Source organism: Varroa destructor, unplaced genomic scaffold (assembly GCF_002443255.2).
Source record: "Varroa destructor unplaced genomic scaffold, Vdes_3.0 BEIS01000003.1, whole genome shotgun sequence".
NCBI lineage: Eukaryota > Metazoa > Arthropoda > Arachnida > Mesostigmata > Varroidae > Varroa > Varroa destructor.
Window position 1 is genome coordinate 3,043,217 of NW_019211456.1, and position 20,827 is coordinate 3,064,043.

General features: G+C 39.4%; 1 protein-coding gene and 1 long non-coding RNA gene across 2 annotated transcripts in view; both read right to left on the reverse strand.

The window, feature by feature from the left end:
* The window catches only part of Dg (Dystroglycan), a 57,189-nt gene that overhangs the window by 31,086 nt on the left and 5,276 nt on the right, over nt 1-20,827 (reverse strand). The gene's annotated exons all lie outside the window — the stretch shown is intronic.
* Nucleotides 16,596-20,821, reverse strand: LOC147756390 (uncharacterized). Its single transcript, XR_015324213.1, has 4 exons — nt 18,693-20,821; nt 18,241-18,332; nt 17,044-18,046; nt 16,596-16,716 (listed from the first exon to the last, which is right to left on the reverse strand). It is a non-coding gene; the product is annotated as an uncharacterized LOC147756390 (long non-coding RNA).

The following is a 20,827-nucleotide window of genomic DNA, read 5'->3' on the forward strand; positions in this document are numbered from 1 at the left end:
TAAAATGTTCCTCATTAATAGTCATAATACGTATCGTGCCATTTGAGTAATAGGCTAATTGTTTTGTTTTTTCAATGAGCTACAATTGAACCTATTGCCGCTCTGTTTAAGTCATCGTAGTTACCTATCAACATGTAGATATCTTTGTGTTTCTGTACTTCATTTCCATTCTATTCTATTGCGCTTCTGCAACAGAACACCTTCTGCTGTCCTTCCGGTGTTTTTGTGATTTTTCTTTTGTTTTCTTTTTCGCAACACAAGACTTCAATGCAGGTTCTATAAACGCTTGAAGTTTAATTGTTGTTAACTGAGAATGATCGAAAGACGATACGAACGTAAGGAAGACAACTGGCCGATACCGTTACGGTTCCAATCATATACCCGCGCGGATACGTTCCGGCATGCGCGAACGTACTTTATGCCAAACGTCGGCAGTAGCCAGTGAAGCAAATGAAAAAAAGGCAGCAAAGGTAATGGTGATGCCGGTACTAATGGAACTAGCACATTAAGTAGCTAGCTCTCCGTAGGAATGCATGGCACACCGCCATGTTGAATACAGAACAGAAACTTCCAACGCCGCATAACGTAAAGCTTTCAGAAAATGTCCTTTGAGCAAAAAAAAACCAAACAAATAACACAGACTAAACAGTACGTATTAGAGGAAACGTCAAGACCGACTTTAGTGGTATAGCAGTAACAGCAAAAGCCATCTTAACAAGCACGACCGGCAAGCTGACGACGTAATTGCTGCGTAAAGTTTTTGTGTCTCTGTAAGCAGCAGTCAAACAACACGAGCTGCTAATGACAAGACAATGGCCGCTTTGGCCTTTCTGTTCAGCAAATTAAAACATAACACAAAGGCCAAAAAATGCGATGCTTTCTGATATTCGGCTGGCGACCGACTGTTATATATCAGGGTCTTTACTATTAACAAAACCTTGACATATATATACGAGGTATGTATAAATAAACAATACAGGCCAAAAGTGTTATTATTTTGCGGTTATTATACGCGTTTATACAAGTATGTTGAAGTTTTTATTTGCTGATTTATACCTTTTGCCCCGTTACCTTTTTCTTGACACAAACTTTTAAACACAATGACAGCATCGGTTCGTGTGTACCGAACGAGAATTAAACCTAAAATGCTACCTTGACTTTTTGCGTACGTTCGGCTGTGAAATTTAATGAACATACGGATTCTTTGATCTCGTTGAGCACGATCCATTCTGGGACGTCACTCCTTTATCCGCTCAATTTATACTACACTTCACGTTACTTACTGTAGTATTGTGTTACTAGCAGTATTCCGAAGGTATTTGTTGTGTAAGGAGTTCTAGCCTTTTGCTAGCCTCAAGAAAGACCCCTTGATTCTGTCAATGGAGCACTTCCAAGTTGTATCGGGTCTTTTAGCTAACGAAAATAATGTATCGAACTTTTAAGTTCCAGACTGGGCTAGTACTGCATTAAATGGCTGTTAAATTTACTTCGATGACTTCGTTTTCAACCTTTACGATAGGCAACAGAACACCCGCTTTGGACAGTTGCGTTTTCATACATGCATTAGTCAAATATAGCAGTTAACCTTCAAAGGTTACTTCACTGATTTCCTGCAATGAGATGGACTTTGAAATCGACGAAGTGCTTCGCCGTTCTATTAGGCTTAATCCTGTACAGCATCTTGCCTCGCTGATGATTAGGATGTCAACTGATGCAACCGCAGATAACTCGCCACAAAATCAACTTCTACTCATAGCAATCAACGCACGACAGGCTAAGCAATGAATAAATGCATGCCCGTATTAGCCAATATATTGTTTTGATAAAAATTTTTCCCCAGCCTACCAATATAATGAGCTAATAAATAATTAGCGTTTTTTTTTTTTTTTTTTTAAATTGCCGGTGTTTTCATATGCAGTAGCACTCTTCAGCTAAACACTGAGATAAACATAAATTGAAGTTGATTTTTAAAGGAATGTTTTCATTTGCCTTAGGATTTGGCACGACCAATATGGCGGCAATTTTAAAACGAGGCTTAGCAATTGGTTGCAAGACGCGACCTACCGTTGGTGTCATTCTGAACGCTATGCATAGTTAATATACACCAGCTTTGAACTGACACCAACGATCAACTTAGTACAAAAGCCTTGTCGCGTATATTTTCATTGTGGATCTTGCATGACCCTGATTTTGACCAGCTAACTAAGCCACGAATCCTGAAATAGCCTTTCAGAATTAATGTGTCGTAAAGAACTGTATAAAGAAAAACATAGCACTTCTGTGGAACAGGACACAAGGAACCACCGTAATGACATCTACTCGGGGCACAAGAATGGCGCCTTCATTATTTATTTTAACATTACCAATCCTTAAGCATATTGCGTATACGTAAACGTAAAATATAGCGTGCTTGAAATTGTCAGCTTTAGATAGTTAGTCACATTACAGAAGCTACTATAGGGTTTGTACTGTGGACTGAGATAATTTTTCATAGCTGTATGACAGATTATTCTTCGTGGCATGTCGCCGCAGCTGAACCAGCTGCTGGCGTTACTAAATAAGCATTAGTAGACCAACAACTTCGCACGTAATTCCAGCTTATAGTAAATGAGCAATGGCGAAAAAATAGAAACAGACAGACCAGACGCTCACTGACGTTGTTTTCTACAAAGAAATTTACTGGCTTTGTACCCAACGCGACGACACAGCGCAGGATCAGCATGGGGCTCTTTAACCACATCCGCGCCCTTCGACTAGTACTACTACGTACAGACAGATAGGAGCTCACGCGCTTCGACTAATAGTTGTATATATATACCGTACTCTTGAACGAGTGCGATTTTGTGAACGGTATAAACACTTCTTTCTTTTTTGCGTGTAGGCTTAGAAGATATTACAGTGAAAAGGACAAGACTGAGAGAAATACGTTTCATGGTAAAAAAACTTCAACAGATTTCTGAACAACGGTGAAAAATTCGTAAATCATATAATAAGATCATGATTTTCCGATCTGTGCATTGCAGACACGAAATTAGATTTTAGAAAAATCTATATTTCTCTGATTGTCGTCTGGTATGCTGTGTTTCTTGCATGAAAGGGCTCGTTACGGCCCGAGCCGCCATATTTGAAGCAAACTAACAGAAAAACAATGGAGTCTTTCGTCGTCGTACGGCATCATTTAACTTTAAGGACAAGGTAAAATATAGTAAACTAATGTAGTGGTACTTGCGTTCAGAGTTCGGGTTCAGGCCGAACAAATGTTACTCGACTAGCAGAAGTGTTAGTGGAATGGTCTTGGATAAAGTCTGGTGTGCATGTTGGGTACTGCCCATAAGCGAGAAAAAGATGAATAATTATAGTTAATGAGCTTAATGGCTGTTTAGTGATAAGGGGTTAAAATAGATGGATCCCGCACATAGCAATGCCGTGTTAACGTACACACGTCAAGTAATGACTGCCACTCGGTCTGCATCTAAAGAAACAGATATTTGGTCGATATTTTTTCCCATATAGTGTGTGTGTGATCCTTTTGATATGGTTAATTAGTATAACAGTCGGTCAGTTTTGACTACGGCTCTAATTCAAGCTCTGAAGTGTCAACACCGCACATAACGAGTTTACTATCTTGTTTAAAAAATACGGGCTTTATTAACAGTATTAGGAATAGCCGATGGATGAATCATCACTACGACGAAGAGCCTGCAGACATATGTTGCACTGAGGCCAATGCATGTCTGTTCGGTTACCGAAAAGGTATTGATCGTCCTTAAGTGAAAGTTACATAAAATATTTTGCTATTTTTATGCCGTTTCTTCCGGTAGTGTGTCTCAGGCATCTGTTCTTTGGGCCGGGGTAGTAATCGTGCTTTTGTCGTACTAAAATCATGTTATAAAATTTGAATAAAGATATTCCATCAATTTTGGTAGATTTCAATTTTCGAATTTGAGCCAAATTTCAGTTTTCAAATGACACGAGGGCAAACACGACGCGCCTTGTATTCTTTAAGGCGCATAACTTTAAAGCCATCTAAGTAGAAAAACGGTTATAATTTTTACGAAAACTCATTCCTTGGTTCTAGTAGGAAACGTCTCGTAGGAAAGGATTCATCCTATGAGCCTCCCGGGCCTCTTCCTAAAGAATTAGTCAAAATGTTATACACAATATAATAATAAGCGTAATACAATGGGGTGATGCCGATTACAACAATTACAGTATTCGTATTAAGTGATTTTAATTGATTGTTTATTAAAAATTAATTTATTTTTTTTTAACTCTTGAGTCGAAAATCACAAGCTGAACATACATACATGTGTAAATACTTAAGGTCGACATGCTATTTCATCTTTTAAGATATAAAATACCTTCGCTTCGGTTAAACTGTTTTGACTCTGACTTCTTTTTGACTATGATTATAAATATTACGGAATGATCCAGTTTTCACAAAAAATTTCTTCAAGCCAAAGCCTTTCTTCAAGTCGAGGTATTACATCTGGTTACTGGTCAGTACTCCACTTCATGTCAGCTGATCTAACAGCAGCAGTGGAATCTTTGTGACGTTTTTCATAGGCAAGTTCTTGATCGGCAATTTTGCCCAAGGATCAGTAGCTATACAGTGATATCAGTAGCCAATAATGATTCTAGAGTAGAAGAAAACATGTCTTCGTGACAAGTTTTTACCGTCATGCTATTCTGCTGTCCATACGTTTGCTTTACTCTTTTTCGTAAGGCTTCGGGTGTCTAATGTTTACTACGGGATGCCTTTTCAACGGTACGCTAACAAATGACGTTCTACAATGAAATAGAGCAAATGATCTATGACTTGCTTTGAAGAGATGTCTTTCAATTCTGATGTTGTTTTTGGTTGAACCATTAAATGTACTTGTTCATCTTTGACAGCTCTTCTGCAGGGTTATCCTCGAACTAATAGAACCTGTACAGTTCCACTGGCTAGTAAAGGCAATTTGGCAAATTCTCTATTAAATTTTTTTTGCGGGCTACGCGCAATACACTTCGGACGTGACTCGAACGTTGGACTGTGTCTCCGGTTGCTATTTCTAATAAATGTCTTTTCTAAACCTTGTTGCAAACTCCGTTCGGCGAATGTCATCACCGAGTTCTCCTGAAGTTGACAGGGTGAAGGACGAAGAGACCGCAACGTAAACTAGCGACTAATATTGTGCTATTTTTTCTCTAGCGGAAAGAATCAAAGATCTATCTAAATGTCGTGTGAACATTTTCTTTGCAAACGGCAGTGAATGTCAGTGGTTTAGTTATATATGTAAAGCAAGTATGTAACCAGTCCGATATTTGTCGAATTTCTTTGGTGGACCTGCTTGACAAAAACAGAATTTACGATGCACTTATACGAGCAGTAAATATTCTAGAGTCAGAAGTAACTTCAAATAACTACTAGATCGAAGTGAATATGACGATCATTCAATTTATATATTTCTAGTACATTGCGGGAAATCCATAACAGTGAGCAAATGTTCCACTCAGCCGGAAACGATATAATTTTTTTTCGTTCAAATACTAACACTATTAAAAGTATCTTGTACCAAACAAAATGGCTAAGACGAGACAAGCTGCTGATGTATTGATTACGCTTCGACTAATTGATAATAACCATATGATTTTGCTTGATAAAACAACAATAGTACTAGTAATGGGCAATAATATTAGCCCTAGTAACTGACTAAGCTAAGTAATGTATGATTTTCTTTGAGTGATCGCAAAAGATGCACGGCAAAGGCGTCCTCATATTCGTTTCTCAGAGTGCTGTTCATCTTTTTCCCTCATATAATTGTGTACTAGAAACAGGGACAAAGATCAATAACTGAAATAACAGTAGTTGGTTATCTTATGGCTGGAAGAAAGGCTTTGTCGTAGCAAACGCTTGGGTCAAGCCGGCAAACAACAGAAACGGACCTAGAGTGCAAAGAATCCTCCAAAAATGTCCTTCACTCATTGTCGATATAGCAAAAGACGCTTTGCTATACAGCTGGGCAAATGTAATACACGCTTTAGAACACGCGCCAGATTTGAAATACTTAGCACATGAAATTTATTGATACAAAAACACGATAAACAAAGGATTATGTGAGCACTTGAACACAGCAGGCATGTTTTCAACATTAAAACAATAACCGCTCAATGTACAGGCTACATAGACACCGAAAGGGCGAAGAGGACAATACGTATGATTAGAGGAAGGTCATAAATGGACAATTGATCTAAAGTCCGAAGCAGACTCTCAGCCTTCTTTTCTGCATATCGAATCATCTCGGATCTGAGTCGTGAGGTACTGTTACGGAATCCATCCAGGAGGTGGTCCACGAGATAATTATGCCCACTCCGCCGGAAACCGTGAGGCGCAGGTTTACATTATGAACTGTTAGCGCCCGATAAAAAGTACTGCGCAAGTACGTGCTAAGGTTGATTACGTTAACTGTTGGCTATCCGGTCTGTCGCATCGCCAAGACTCAGGATGCTAGTGCGCCTATGGCCGAAGAGACGTACAAGAACAAGTGATTTGTCATTATAGTGTTAGTCTAGTGACAGGATCAAATCGGAGACAAGAATTCATATTTTATCCCGCTAATCAACACGAGTCACTAACACCATCATCATAACCATAAGTATCAGTGATCGAATTACCCTGTGCAAGGCCTTAGCTCTTCATTCGTTCTATTCTTTGACTCAGCGTTGTTAGCCACGCTATAAACGATTAACTCGTCACCTCATAGCAAGTAAATTTGTCTTCGACCGAATAGACTTGGTCAACTTTCGTCCCAACATACGAACTTTCGGCTAAGCATTTATTCTATAAAACAAACGAATCCTCTTTTTCTGCCAGCGGCAGGAGTATCCTATTTTCCGAGGCAAAGAAGCCAAATAAAGGTTCGCACGAAATCTTACAAATAGTTAGACAACGATCGCCATTTACGATCTTTATTACTACATTCTATGCCCTGGCATCGTCTGTTCCCTAGCTTTTCTTTCGCTTGCCTCCTTCTATGGCTTTGACGGCAAACTCGTACCGCGAACAAGGCAAAGATACTCGCCGATAGTGATTCAAACATGTAACAACGGTGTAGAAATGAACTGTTAGAATAAGGGGAAGGTGCTGCTTGCGTTCTGTACGGTTCCTTTTGTGGGTGTTCTCCGACGCCATGACTGGGAGACAGGAAATGACAGAAAGGAGCTGGAGCTCCTTCACGTAGCATCAAGAATCGGAGGCATATGAAGGGCGCTACGAGATGATAAGATAAGGATCATAAGTGCTGCTGGAATTTCTGGATATTTCCAGCCGTCGTCCGTCTCCCCTCCTCGGTTTGCGCATCTCAGTATTAAGTCCAGCAATAGTTTCGTAGATTATGACGAAGACCAGGGATTAAGATAGAGGCAGAATCTTAGTCAAGCATAGATAGGTCCATACGCACGCACGTGCGAACATTACTTGGTTAAAATAGCGTAAGATCAATTAAGCAACACCTGGATGCATTATACCATTTCCTAACAAGCGCTCGCTGGCACTTTAAACAATAGTACTTCCGTCACCATTGTCATCACATTCGCCAATCCTAAACCTTTTGGGCAACAAGCAATCAGGCCAATAAATATTCCGCAAGTAAAGCGCACTTTCATGATTGAGGCCAAGCATACGATCAGGCTGTCTCCAGAAGAAAAACTCATGTGTATTCATACAAAACATCAAATGAACGTTTGTGATAATAAAAAAAGCCAATTAGGATTACTAAAGTAGTCGGCTATCGCTCTCATAATCCTTAACATTTACAATAATTAACATTTTTTAAATAGCTAATTGTTTTTGGCAAAGAAAACATATATCGTTGTTAAGAAATGAGCAGCACATATATTTAAACAGTACAGTTGAATGTAGCTAATTCTGTTGGACAGCTGTCTTCGTATCATTGAAATTGGACTAAGAATCGATGATTCACGACCACTGCCTTCTGCACCCTGCAATACGGTGGCAACGAAGCCATCATTGCTGAAGATAAACAACCTTTTTGCTAGATCAGTACTTTGATGGCCCTGCTCACGATCAGCCTGTATCACCGAAGAAAAATAGATCGTTTCTTGTCAATCTATTATTTCGTGTAGCGGAAAAACCTGTCTCCCCCCTCCCCCCAAGAAAATACTAACTATTAATGCTATTGTAAATGGTTTCTCTTTGCCTCTTTCTGGCGACTTGACCATGTCATAAATACTTCGACCACAAGTGGTGAAGTATATACGGAGTAAAGTTTTGAATTTTAACCCAAAAAGTGTGCCTAGAGGTTGTAGCTTTTTCGAGCAGTTGGGAAAATGTGTAATAATGTGAACGTGGTTTTCCGAAGTCAGCTTGGTCACATGTATGCCTGCATGAGTCTCGTAGTTACCCGTAATTCGCAGGCATGGCTTCTTTAGGGAACCAACGAAAGGTCACAATAAAATAGTCTTCACACACTTCTATGGTAATATAGTTAGACGGGTTCGAAAGACCTTGGATTTCAATATGCGCACCCATTGGCAGGTGTCTTTTCAAGTATATCCTAGAAGACACAAAGCACGGCGAACGTTTGTTTCTACTTACGGCCACGAAGACTATAATCTCATGTAAGCAACACTCCAGAACGCTGATGCTAATTTAATTTATGTCTGGTAACGTGCATAAAACGTACATATTGATCAGACGGCTTATTTCTCCAAAGTGACCTACAGAGTCCGACCCCCAAGAACAGCTGGAATGTGACTAATACCTGTGCTACTGTATATCGTCAAGAACGATTTGTTTAATTTATATCGTACTGATCTCCATCCAAATATATACTTTTTTGTGTGTGTATATATCGACATGAAGGGGCAATATTGTCATTCTTTACGACAGGCTACGTTTATTTACCTGTAAGGAGCTCAAACATTGTAAATCTATGTGCACGAACGACTTTGCCTGTCCCTTGGGCTTAGCGTGACCCTCCGGGCTGACTCTATAACGAATATGATCGACGGAAAGTATTTCTAAGATAGCTGGCGCAAAAGCAATGCAATATAAATAATTTGAAAACTCTCGACCTTGAAGCAAATTTATCGTACTTTATTATCGACGAAAGACGTGAGTGTCCTTAAATCACCGTTCTACCGTAAATTTCAATTGAATCAGCCCTTTTATTCTGCATAAGGCAGAGGGTAACATTAACCAATTTACCAAAAGTCACTTTTAAAAATAGAAGTTTCTCGAGTACTCAATATCAGCGAGTGGCTATCTAATTAGGGCGAATGTTATGCTCTTATATTTGTTCTATAGTCATTAGCAGTTTTTGTTTTACTTGAAAAACTTTCAAGACTCTTACGAAAGCATCAATGATTCGTCTATATATATATATATATATATAGAGGATTACTGGAGCTTCAAACACGTTCCCATGGAAGTAGAAGACTTGCTGTAAAATTTCGGGACAGTTGCGGAAATGAATGTTACCTAAATGCTGCCGATGAGAAAAAGCTAACCTACTCTCATACGAATAATTGGAAAATAGTAAAGAACTTCACAATTACAATATCATCATCATCATCGTCACTGTCGCAAATGGCACCAGCCATGTTGTCATAGTAGCCACTTCAATATACTGCTCAAATCCATTGCTATGATCGCAATTGCAGAAAAGTCCGCGCAGAAACAGTGCTTCCACTGTGGCCCTCTCGTTAGCGCACTGACGACTGTTTTTGGTGGGTGCCAACAACAGCTCTTGACAACGACAAGAAACCATCCGCGCTGCGATTCTATGAGTCGAGCAGTACTGGGAGACTGAAATGCTTATTTTCGTACTAGAGCGCCGGATCTACGCCACGATGCGCTTATAGCAACATTTTGGACTGCGACTGGACAAAGCACTACCATCATTTTCCCAACGGGAAAGGACAAACGAAGAGAGGCAAAACAGAGCGACTGAAAGGGTGGGGTAATGTAGAGAACGTAAGGATTACAGCCGCCGGTTGAGCAGCTCCGTAGCGATATGGTGGACTAGGAATCGGAAATGGACCACACTCACAGGAAACGTAAAAATAGCAAGTTGGGAATGCCCAAAAGGTGTAACACCGTTGTTCACTAGTGGGCAAGTGAAAATGATGAAGTGATAAATGGCGCAAGTGAGGTAAGTAGCGTGGGCAAATCAGAATTGGAAGTGATGAATGCTGTAGCCACCACTACTAAATGGAACAACGACGAGCAACGATAACAATACGCGTAATCTTCTCCCAATTTCCGATTCGCTGTTAATGCTAACGACGATGTTACTGCTGAGCGTGTTGCTGCTACTATGTTGACGTCCGGCAGGTTCACCCTGTATTACATTTTCATTACATTCCTTTTCTTAGTTCTTTTTTTTCTTTATTCTTAACTTTTTACTGCTCTCACTAGGCCTGATTCTGAGCCTTAGGGCATAAAGACGGAAGCAGCAAGAGACGTCTTTTCTTTACCTCCATTTTTTCGCTCACGTTTCGTTCGGTTCAAGTTAAGGTAACACTGGAACGTTCGGCGGAAGTTGATTTTTCATTTCTGTTCCACATGCTACAACCGCTAGTGGTAACATTTTGCTCCGCAACCTCTTTAAAACGTATCCCAGAATGGTACGAGTTAAAAGGAAATCCAGTGGCTTTTAAATCGGAGGGAAGAAATAAACGAAAAAAAAAAGCTTCCCATTTTATGGGCTGAGTTACAACTTAAGCGATCAGGTTATCGTTGTTCCGCCGCCACTGCTGCTGCCCGACCATCGGCGACCTTAGTTGCACCCTCAAAAATCGACACCTTGAAGTGTATATTCTTAAATATCGACTATCATTTAACTGTAGTCGATGGATTTATAAGAATTAGGTGCCCTTTCCAGTAAAAAAAACTCCAAGAACAGTTAACAGATTTTTCAAACGTCTTGCACGTCTGTGGATATTTTGTAAGTACCTTCAAGGAACTATTTTATCTTACAAGTGCCTTTCACAGATCGTGCGAGTTAAAACAAGAAGATATACCTATATAGATCTGTTCTAAAGCTGCATTGCAAATAAACTCCTTTGAATACTTAGAGCATGTCATAAGACCGAGAAAAACCCTTTCGATGCCCACGAAGTCGAACTTCATTTCCTGTGTCACTATGCCAACATTAAGTTAATCTCTCAAGCTATCTTGGTCACAATTCACTAATTTTACACACATTCAATAATACGCAGAAGACCACTATTTTCGAGAGAATGTCTTAAAAAAAAATGTTTTATGGGGTAACGTCTGACCTTTTTTTATTTAACAAAGAAATGAGTAATCTTACATTCGACAGTGAAGGGGGTTTCGAGATATGGCTGGATCAGTTCTTCAACATCAAACCTAACAATTTCTGGCAAGGAAGAATAAATAAATAAATTGAGAAATAGAGGAAAGTCGTGGAGAGTAACAGCAAATATATTACATTATACATTAACTTCTTTCTAGAATTTGGCTGTAACACTGTTTCTTTTTGTAAGGCAAAAACGGTCCTTACTTCATGCATCAATGAATGTTTTTGCGGATATGGTACGATGCGTTCGGCTTTTACTTTCCAGAAGCCTCTCTTCTTGCACAAAGTCGTCACTATCTTTTACATTGTGTTTTTCGTTTAGAAAAGGAAAAAGCAAAGGAAAAGGCGTGTAAACCCCCCTGTTTCTTCTAAGAACTTTAAGCTTTGTCAACCAATATTCAGACTTCGAAGGCCAGTGTACAAAGCTTAGTTTGAACACCTTTCTAAGACAAAACAGAAATAGAGCAGTGACACAATATATACGTATTTCAACTTGAGACCCATATTAAATCATACACTGATATTCACTAATATAAAACCAACAATAGCTTACCGCCCATGGAGTGGGGTGTCTCAATTTGAATATCTTTACCAACTAGAGCCCTGCTATATAATATAGACCTAGCAACCTGCGACGCATGCGTCACAATATAATACTCAATAAACTATGCATATATGCATGTAGGTTTTAATGTCTTTGTTAGGCAATTTTCGACCATACAAATATTCATAATAATAACTTGTTAGCTGAAAGCTTTTGTTAGTACCACGATGTCAATGTTACCCCAGACGTTTCGTGTAAATAGCGCCGCAGTGCTGGAGGCTCCCGTTCCATTGAACATTCTCCAATGTCTTGCATCGCTTTGCCTCGGTCTGCAGCTCCATAAGCGCGAGTGAGACTGGCCTCGTGATCGAGAGTTACCGCGGTTAGACGAGGACGTATGCTTTCATTGCAATTAGTGCTTGGTTCACGAAGTCTTGTATCGTCGGGGCATGGGGTAAGCGGACAGATCCACTTTTGGAGCATTGGGTCTCACCCAAAGACATACGGATGTCTTGGTGAGCGTTCCCTAACGTCCTGACATAATGTTGGCTTGAACGAGCCTGTCGTTTGAAACTGACTCGTCTTCTTTACTAATGCATGGCAGGTGGCAAAAAAAGACTCACCAAATGTATCCTTCAGTCTCGCCTGAGCTACCAGTGTCTCTCGTTGACGGCCTCCCTAGCCTCCTTGCCATTTTCTTTTATTTTCACTCCTAAAAAAAGGTTTAATTGTTCTGGCAGTTTTATAAGCGACCATTTAGACTACTACCTTGGAACCGTTTCGTCCGCCTTTGATGGTTTGTACAGGAAGTGCAGAGGGTACAACGTTCTCCTTGGCTGTCTTTTTCGCCAGAATATCGTTGACGGCCTCGCAGTCCGATCCAAAGCCAGGTACCGACATTACAAAAGTGCGGACTCTAAGCAGGGCTATCTCAGCTTCAATGCAAAAGTCTATACGGTTGACATAACCTTTACTTTTCAAACTGCACGCATTCTCTGTGCCCTGCTTGGAGGAAAATTGTCATCGGGCCCGTTGCCTTGTCGACATATCTATCCGCTTCGATAAGAACATTATCAGCATCCATCCTTGATGAAGTTCGTGCGACCAATGGAATTTTTAAGGTAGTAGCTTCCGTGGCGCCGCCTTTAGAGGCTCGAGAACGCTGTCGCCCGAAATCAACACTGACCTTGTCGGCGGGCTTGTTACCGAAAGAGAACTAGAGAGTTTTAATATACCATTGTATTATTTGCCATGATTCTGCTCGCCGACTGTGGGGGGGGGGGGTCCTCCACACTGGGGGTCTACCACTTCACGGTCCGGTGCCTTCATACGTGATGTAGCCCATGATATCACTACCCAATTAAGTATTGTTCAAGCAGCTCATAGAGCGTTCGGTTTTTTAATAGGCTGTTTGCGCATTATGCACACGATACCACTTTATGTTCGCAGATTGCTTATGTGTATCCGCCTTATCAATGTCCAGCAAGTTGCGCAAAATACTCTGTTACACCTTTGACAGCATACAATAGTTTTTTTGACACTTTCATTTTAATACCTCCAGTTTAGTCACTTGAACTTAAGAGTGGTAATAGATCACAGAGCTCCCGCGCACCTGACTAGTCATTTCGAATGCTCGAATACATATGTTTTACTACATATAATATAAATTTATTATTATATCAAATTATTTTAGAAATATAACGGACACTATATACAAACTGCCTGATATTATCCAGTTTGAAAAATCAACGAGCGAATCTACTCGCTTTAGCTGAGTGCTTTTAAAATACAGCAGCCTTATTGCGTTAGGACCCTTATATTTCTATGCTACCAAATAGTATGTGTCGGAATACAAAACCGGTATCTATTCTCGTCACTAAACATAGACTAATACCAAAGTACTATCCTGTATAATAGCCGTTGTAAAGTTCGACAAACTTTTATTAATAGGTTATTGGCGGCAAACGTTGTCCGCTGTGCATAAATATGCTACGTTTTATAGACGATCGAGTGAGTCATACAGCCGTATTCGATTATCTCTTCGTGGTTTACCGAACACAAACGGACTAATCAGCAAAAATGACTAATTGTTTAAACTTTCTTACGCTCGGGTAGTCTCTTTACAAGCGAATACATTGACCATGCAGGTGACCGCGATTTTCTCCTGACACTCGCACAGATCACATATTTTTGCAAATAGCTGGTTATGGTTAAATATTTTTTTATATGAAAAAAAATAAAAGGTTCGACCACAAACCCCCCTAGTGTTATTAAGAGGGTCAGTTTAGTCGATAGCAAACAAATAAATCAGATAAATGTATCGAAATCTTAATGCTATATGCCTTTGTACAAATCGTAATACAACATTATTTAAACTGTATGCTTGTTTAAAGAAGAGGATACTATTCTACAGCCTCTTCTTGCATTATATAATCACCTATTTTTTCGAAATCCGTAAAAGCCGAACTGTTGAAAACAGGGAGGCCTAAAAATAAAACGAAACGCACCCAAAAACAGAACAGAACGTCTGCTGTTACTTGTCTGGTACATCCACCGACATCGCCTGGACAGATATCGAATTATCCAGGACTTGGCAGTCCAAGGAGATGAAGTGACACAAAACCCATTATGAAGAATTCGTGTTTTTTTGAAGGCACGTGACAACGAATAGAAGCTGACGCCAAAGTTCCTTGACCCACAAGAGTAAAAATGATGAAATTAAGCAGCTTCCATTCATTGCACAGCCAGAACTACACGTGCGAAACAAAGAAAATAGCATCAACAAACACCCGAACTCGGTAGCTTACTACATGGTCTTTTTCTAGAAACTAATAACGGAACGAGCAAAAATTTCTATATTTATGATCATCCTGGTGTTACTAAGGGACGATTTAGACGATAGTTAATCAATGAATAAAGCAATAAAATAACTAGATCGACCATATCTAGACTTGAATTTGTTTTAAAAAACGAGCACAGTTTGCAAAACTTTATCCTCATAAATAGAAAACAGATTTTTTTTTCTCTGGTTTGTCAAGTCGACGGTCATCAATTTCAACGAATATGATCCTCCTGAGAGATTTCTAAGCTCATACGCGGAAAAAGCTAAACTAAATTAATATAAATTAATTATTTCAGTTGTGACACGCGAGCACGGCGGCCATTTTGATTACTGTACCAAAGCGTCAACTTCTAATTCTAGTACAACAAAACACACTTGAGCCGGCCGCTTCCGCCTGGTTGTCTTCGAAGCCTATCGTATATTTATACAATCTGTCTACCTATATACACAAACAACTGACTGCCTCCCATCCGCATGCCCTAAATCGCTTCATGACAAGCCTACGGACATACAATTAAGCCAGTATGATATTGCAACATAAGTCACTATCAACGATCGTTTCAACGGCGCGGGAAATTCTGAATAATATATTTAGCTGAATAAACCTCCCCTTTTTGATCTTTACATAAATCCGAATACAGTTTTGGAGAATTGGTATTTCACAATCTGATCTTCATACTTCTGATACCGCCCAACACCCAAGCAATACACTATCAAAGAAACGTTTCGTTAGAGTATAGCGAACACAAAGGCTTACATGAATTTCTTCCTTCAAATTTAGCACTGTCAGCCTTGCATCTTACAAAGACCAGACCATGAGCAGTACATTCAAACACACAATGAACAGCTCTGTGATACAATAAGCGAAACGTGAAATAAAATAAAAGAAGAAAAGATCTTTCCTGTAATGAATGGTGTTCTCCAATAGCGTATACTGGAAAATATATATGATCTGTTGTATTAGAAAAATATAGGCTTCACAATAAAAAAAAGCAGGTTTGTCTACATTCGATCCCGTATACGTGTGTCGAAACGTGCTAACAAAACATAATCGACTGTCTACTTCTTTAATGACGCCGGAACGCTCGCATGCTTTAGTCAAACGAATCAGCTCTACGTGTTTGTTGCCAGTATGACTAACGACACTCATATAAGACCTTATGTTTTTAGCATATTGCCTCACAGTCTTTAGGCGAAGGTTAAAGTACGAATAATTATAACAACACCACTAACCGATATCGAAATGACGATAAAATCAGTAATAATATAATATATAATCATAATTCGAAATTAATTTACAGCTTAAACTAGGACATTTAGATACTACAGTAGAAAAAAATCTATCTTTTATTTATATTTAAAATGATAGTTAATTTTTTTTTAATAAAATAATAATTTAAAAATTTGCAAGACTGTCTCTCAGTCATCATCGTCTACCAGATACATCCTAACCGTGTTTTGACCGAATTTTGAAACCTTATCTAGAAACCTCATTATATATAGAAAGCTTCGTTATATAGTACATTAGTGTAAATATTTACACTGCTATCTAGTTCTTCCGAATGCAGTGAGTCGTAAGTCCAGAAATTCAATGGTGCAAACCGTAATCTATAATTTTTTCTGATATTTTTAAGTCCACATTTCAACATCCTAATATTTAGCAGATTACTATTTTTGTAGAATTAATTTAAATTGTTTAGATGTTAGTGTATTGACAAATTAGTTGAAAACGATACCCATTAAATTCAGTACAAGAGAAATCTCTCCTGTAAAGAGACGAATAGATACGTACAAATCTATGAGCCGATACAAAAACACGTAGACTCTCATTAAAAAAATAGCAGCATTTCCGCAAATGACAATTAAATAACGCATGTCAATATTTCACGTGAACATAGATGCTTTCTCTATTTTTTATTTAAATATAAAATAGATAGAGAATCCAATACTCAAGCGAAAACAAATTTAATGTTTGTCGGATGATATCCCATTTAAATTGTCACCTGCAAAAATCGAGTACATTCAGGAAAGGACTATAAACAATGCCAAATTCAAGAAAACAACCAATGATTCTACGATTTCATTAAAGCATTTGGACCATAGCGCCCCATAACACAATGCTCTCGCTTATCGGTTTCTTCTACAAGAAATCGGTCTGTCAATCTTATACAGAAGAGATGCCAGCACAACCGCTCTAAAAAGCTCTCTTAAATCTATGGCACTTTCTTAAGTATTACAGATATAAATCTTCACGGCGGACATCAAATATGGACTCTTGCCTGTTGCCATAACAAAAACAAACATACGTATCCACCCTTGACTCAACGTACGTTAACTCCGGCTGGAGCTGATGACTAATCGACGAATCAAGCCCACCGCAGTTCGGACGAATTAAAACAGAAACAAATCTTCACGATCGGGGCTCTGGAGTGCACAGCTATTCCTCTATCGCTATTTAAGTACTGGAGGCAACACACCGATCCGTTAATATTAGTGTCATTACTACTACAGGCAAAAGCAACGTATTACTACTACAGGCAAAAGCAACGTAAGTATTATAGAGACCAGCTCGCAGCAACGATATTCTGCCCGTTGCCGTGTTACCAGTTCTTTGGATGGCGCTACATAGGTAGCTGTTTTTGTTGTCGCATAGAATAATGGCTTCAGAGTGACCTATTCGTGTATTCTTGTTGCTTTCAATTAACAACATATCATTATGCAACTCTGTGTTATATGATTGAGGTATTTTTCACCTGTTAAGGGTATAAAACCACCGTGCGGATTTGACAGTGTACCTTGAAGAGGCTATTTATTAATAAAGCAGAGAAAGTCTTTAATAAGCTAGGCTTAAGAATCACGTGTTCGCATCGATAAAACAATGGCTTATGTTAAAATCATAAAACGCAAATCAAATAAAATAAAAATCAAATAAATGACGCAGAAAATTCACGGATTCGTTATCCGACTTTGCTTCCTCGTTACCGAATAAGTCGATAGCCGGTTTGAAAAAGAAGCTTGGTACATACGGTCGCAAATCAAGTCACTATAACAAAGGTGCCCATGTAAAAAAATACACAAGTATACACCATCCTTTGGTTTTGACAACTCCGCTGCCAGCAACACTGATAGTATTTGTAGCTTGAGGAGAAAGCATTCAGCCGATTTATTAAAGCGAAGCAACTGATGTAAGGAATTACCCGGTTCATCTACACGACCGCCCAACAAGATGATGCGCCAACGTTGAGTACGCTGTCTATGTACAGCTATATACAGCCGATCATACAGTATGTAGGCACAAATATATACACAAACATGACCAGTTCAAACCGAGTCCTGTAATTATGCAACAAAGCAACTATATATACCTGTACTGGTAACAAACATAAGTCTTGCATTCACTGTTTAATAAAAATGTGCATTTGTTGTACGATGCTATTTCTATCGCCGTCATCGTCATATCCGTTGTGTTTTTTTCTACTTCAACATTAGTAGTGATTCATTCTAAATGAGCAAGTCTTCAGAATCACCTGCTTCTCGGAATAGCATCAAGGAGTTGCTCCCACCAAGAGTCCAGTCAGAGTGGCTTTTACTGTACTTATCGGGGTTTCTACGAATAGACCTATAAAATGGCATGACAATTACACAAGCAGCTGTTAATATTGATATTAATACCTTATCTTCCATAATTCTCCTTTATCTCGTATTTTCTTGATCATTAATACCTGGTCATAATATTTGGCAACGCTGAAATTTGAACCAGCGTCAGCCTGTTTGTTAGTTATAGTTACCATAGCAGCATACTCGAGGAAATAGGCACTGTCTACTTTGACTAGGTCGCTTCTTGTATTGTTGGATAATTAAGTCTATATATGGGATAGAAGAAGGCACAACAGTCAACATTGTAGCACTCGAGCACAATAATTCTATCACCACCACATATCCATAATATTTTCCTCAGTTTGAGACTTTATAAACTTACATATCACCAATTTCCTGTTTCTTGTCCATGGTGGCCGTGTACTCCGTTTATTTGTAATAGAGCGTATACGGTCTTTGTTCTATGTATCGACCTACCAGGCTCTAAACACCAGTTGAAATGTAGGCCATCTTAAAGGGTCTTTGTTGTACACTTCATAATTGCTTCAGTGTTTTTCTACTCATTACAAAGATCAGTTTAGTTCTTCTCATCGGTTACCTAGCATAGCTCTGCAGCATCTGTTGAATGCTAACTGGGTCTCACTATGTAGATATATGTCGCAATTGGCTGCTAAAGGAGGTAAAACATCAAAAGATTACCCTACTTATACAAGATATTACAAGATGTATTTACAGCAGCGCTTCCGCGGGCCCCGAAAATGCTTTTCCTCAGTCGGCTAATGGCCCACGATTCGCAGATTGTTTGTCTGTGGATACCAGCGAAATTAGCTACCATCGCGGCTGGTGGTGCTGCAGCTATTGTCATCTCGACCATTAGATAAGCATTAGGACAAACAGCAGTCTCTGATACGGTGGCAGTACCGCGTCTGCCTACTACTGGCATGCGTGAGGTGTTCTGGATTTGAAACCGGACATAGATACACTTCGTTTCATGTTGTAGGGATGCTTAGCGGCAGCGGCAGACGTCAGACGCGACAAACATGTCTTTTTGTACGAACAACAACGACGACAAAAACAATAGAACAACAGCAAAACGACTGGAGAGTGCTGGTTGTGATGTCTCTCTAACGCTAGCATTTTACTAACGGAAAAGTCAGTAGCAAGTCGGTCCTTGACCTGCCGACCAACCGCAATAGTGTCGTAGTTGTGGCTTTTAGCACTGCTGTTCCTCATGGCGCTGGTAATGGTAGTGACGACAACGTAATTGCAGTCTCTGCCATGACTGCCAACGTATTCGGAACAACAGAAGTTCTTCCTCTATTGTATGTCTATTCGTTTAATGGCCAAGGTTTCTTGACGAAAAAGAGAAGGAAGAATAATCGGCTGAATCATCTGGATCGACATCTTCATCTCAGAACAGTCGACGCTCAATTGCAGCAGTACCATCGATTAACTGACGTAAAAGTCAATACGTCATTTAAGGCCGGTAGCCTTTACAGCAGCCAACGTCAACAACATTAGCAACAAGATAGGCGGCAGCACCAGCATCGGCCGCGGCGACGACGACAGCAGGCAGCCTGCTGCCACCCACTGTCCGTTAGGCAGTGCATGATACTATATTTCAAATGGTAACACTGGACAGGAGGCACGAAACTGAGATGCTGAGTGGTTAACTAGGTTACTATTATCACAGAGCTGCTGCTAATGCTACTGCTTATGTTACTTACGGCTTTTTCCTTCTAAAACTGCGGTCATATTCTCACAACAGCGATAGTAATATTAACACAGTGCCGATGCAGCAGGAAATAAACATAATTCGTACATTATATGGCTGCCACCCACACAATAATAATGGCGATAATGGTAAAGTGGTACAGAAAAAAAGAAACAAGCTTTATAAGCTGTACCAAATATTTCTATAGATGATACTTAACGAAAATTTGACATCAAAATCCTTTAGATAACAACAGCTTCCAGATGAAATGAGTGGCATCTCTAGGTTACGGTGTGACAGATCTCCAAAACGTGTGACTACTGAAATGGTGTTCAACTTTTTTTCTACAAATTGCTTTACAAAGTTAATTTAATCGTAGTACGAATCCACTGTCAAAATGAACTGAATACAAGTATTCTGCCTAAAGTTTGAGGTTGAGTCTCCGTCCATGAGTATACATATTTCATTGTAAATATATAGTTTATTTGATCATTCGTAGATGATCTACTATTACAGCAAATTTTAATTAACACTACCAATATCATCCCTCTGTTAAGTTAACTCTTTTTCTTAAGACCTGCTATTACTTCCGTCAGTTTATTAACGAAGACTAGTGCTAGACGCTAGAAAATAGGTTAGAATAAACAATTGCTAATTTTGTCAGTAAGGCGAGGGCCAACCTTCGCTGGTTTCGGTTCACACGTGCCATGTACTGTCGCAATACCGGCGTCTTGCTGTAGATAAGTGTGATGTTTTTGCAAGTAGAAAAACCATAAAGATTTTAAGAGCTTTTTTACTATATA